The 2738-nt window shown below is 48.5% G+C and overlaps 1 pseudogene; it reads right to left on the reverse strand.

Moving 5' to 3' along the window:
• Positions 1-634: 634 nt before the first annotated feature.
• LOC123822063 lies at positions 635-2477 on the reverse strand (annotated as a pseudogene).
• Between the last annotated feature and the right edge of the window lie 261 nt (positions 2478-2738).

A 2738-nucleotide genomic window follows, 5' to 3' on the forward strand; every position in this document is an offset into this window, starting at 1 on the left:
CACTCTGGAGGTGAGAGATAGTAAATCTAATGACAGCTGAGAAAGGAAGAAAGATGCTAATATTACCTTTGATTTGCCATTCCTTGCTGTTTTAATTCAATGAGAAACAAATAATTTCTAAACCTGAAAAGGTCCATTTGTTTTTTTAATGTATATTTTATTATGTTACAGTTGTTCCAATATTTCTCCCCTTCTCCCCCCCCCCCCAATCCACCGCCATCTGTTACCCCTTGCCCTGCAGCAATCACTCCCTTAGGTCATGTCCATGGGTCATGCATATAAGTTCTTTGGCTTCTCCATTTCCTATACTATTTTTAACATCCCCTTGTCTATATTTTGCTTACCAATTATGCTTTTAATTCCTGTACCTTTTCCCCCATTCTTCCCCTTCCACCTCCCAGTTGATAACCCTCCAAATGGTTTACATACCTATGGTTCTGTTCCTGTTCTGGTTGCTTGCTTAGTTTGTTTTTTAGATTCAGTTGTTGATAGTTGTGAATTTGTTGCCTTTTTAATGTTAATAGTTTTGAACTTCTTTTTCTTTTTTTTCTCCAAACATATATTTAACACTGCTCTCAGTATATTTTTGAGCACCTCTGCCAGAATCTCCCAGGAATGTGTAGAGCCACCCTCCCTAGGCCTTGGTGACAAGGCTCCTCACAACTTGTGCAATGGCATCCTTCTCAATGCCAAACATCTTCAGCAGTTCAGCCAGCTTCCCACTTCTCATTACCTGGCCAATAGCCAGGCAAACGACAGTGATGCCGGATTCACCCACTACTGCTGAGGACACAGCCTCACCTATGCCACCTTCATAGTAGTGGTCCTCCACTGTGAGGATCCTGCCCCTGGTAGCATGGGCACCATCAAGGATGAGTTTCTGGTCCAGGGGCTTGATGGTGAAAGGGTATAACACACGAATATTGATCTTTTCTTTCTTCAGCAGCCAAGGCCTCCTGCAGGGGCACCCCAGCTCCAATCACAGTCACCTGGTCATCCTTGCTCTTTAGGACCACTTTGGCTTGTCCGATCTGGAAATCCTCATTGTTGTTATAGATGATGGCATTTTCTGGGCAACTGGTTGGGATGAAACAGATGCCCTTTGTACTGGCTGCTAATTCCATCATCTTTTCTGTAGATAGTCAACCACTTGGGTAAAGGACTGTTGACATGGGAACTGATTGAAACATGGCCAGATCTTCCAGGGCCATCTGAGAGGGCCCCTCTTCCCCAGTGGACACACTGCAGTGCGAGCTGCAGAGATTGATGCTGCTCTCAGAGATGGCTGCCATGCGAACCTGGTTGAAGGCCTGCATGAAGAAGGCTGTGAAAGTGCTGCAGTAGAGTAAGGTCCTGTCTCAAGTGGCAGAGCCCACGGCAATGCTCACCAGGTTCTGCTTGGCAATGTAACATTCAATGAAGCAATCTGGGTGCTCCTTCCTGAAGAGGTCTGAGAAAGTAGAATTCGTGGTGTCCCTGTCCAGAGAGATGATGCGGTTGTTGGCCTGGCCCTTAGGCCTTGCAGGTAGCTATCTTGGCCCCAACCTTGTAGCTGGGTAGAGTGGGCATGTGGATGTTGGTGATGTCCACTGAGGGGGTGTCCTCCTCCTGTGAGGGAGTCACCAGGATCTTCTTTTTGCTCTGGATCTGGCTGTGGATTTCCTGGATGATCTGATCAGCCATGTTTTGGGGAGGGGCTTCCCATGCCAAGGCTCCTTATCTTCTATCCCCATGATCCCTCTGCCCTTGAAGGTCTTGGCAGTGATGGCTATTGGTTGGTGCTTGGCCTGGCCAAAGGCCTCGAGGAGCTCCTCCATGCTGTGTCCGTCCACAATGATGGTGTGCCAGCCGAAGGCCTCACAGCACTTCTGATAGACGTCCAACTGGTGCTGCAGCAGAGTGGGCTCACTCTGGCCCAGGTGGTTGATATTCAGAATGGCACTGAGGTTGTCCAGCTTGTAGATGCCAGTAAATTCCATGGCCTTCCACATGGAGCCCTCCCACAGCTCCCCATCTCCCAGCAGGCAATAGACATGGTAGCTGGCTTTGTCAAAATACTTGCCTGTGTAGGCACTCCTGCAAGTGGCACCAAGGCTCTGGCCCAAGGATTCAGTGGCCATATCAGTGAAAGCTTGTTTCGGGACAGATTGCCCATCCAAGTTGGAGCTGATCTTCCTCAGGTTTAGCAGCTCTGCTTCAGGTAGGAAGCCAGCTTCAGCCCAGATGGCTTACAGGATGGGAGCTGGGTGATCCTTAGAGAGCACAAAGCAGTTGTTGTGAGGATTCCAGGGGTCCTGGGACTTGTAGTACATGGTGTGGAAAAAGAGGACAGCCATGATCTCTGCAGTGCTGCAGCATAATGTGGGGTGGCCAGAGCTGGCTGCCATGGTAGCCTGGATAGAACTGATGTTCAGGTGATTGGCTGTGTCCTTCAGGGTCTGCAGCTTCAGCTGGTCAGGCTTATGGTATCCCTCCATGGCACAGCTGGGTGAGCAGGAGACTGGAGGACACTGAGACACGGAGACAGCAAAGCAACTGAGGTGGAGACAGGCAGCAGCAGAGCTGAACTTCTTTTTCTTGAATCAATCCCTTTAACATTTCCTGTAATAATGGCTTGGTGATAATGAACTTCTTTAGCTTTCCCTTGCCTGGAAAGCACTTTATCTGTCCTTCCATTCTAAATGATTGCTTTGATAGATAGAGTAATCTAGCTTGTGGGGCCTTGCTTTTCATGATTC

Source organism: Phyllostomus hastatus, unplaced genomic scaffold (genome assembly GCF_019186645.2).
Source record: "Phyllostomus hastatus isolate PE091 unplaced genomic scaffold, TTU_PhHast_1.1 phas_contig_40, whole genome shotgun sequence".
NCBI classification, from domain to species: domain Eukaryota; kingdom Metazoa; phylum Chordata; class Mammalia; order Chiroptera; family Phyllostomidae; genus Phyllostomus; species Phyllostomus hastatus.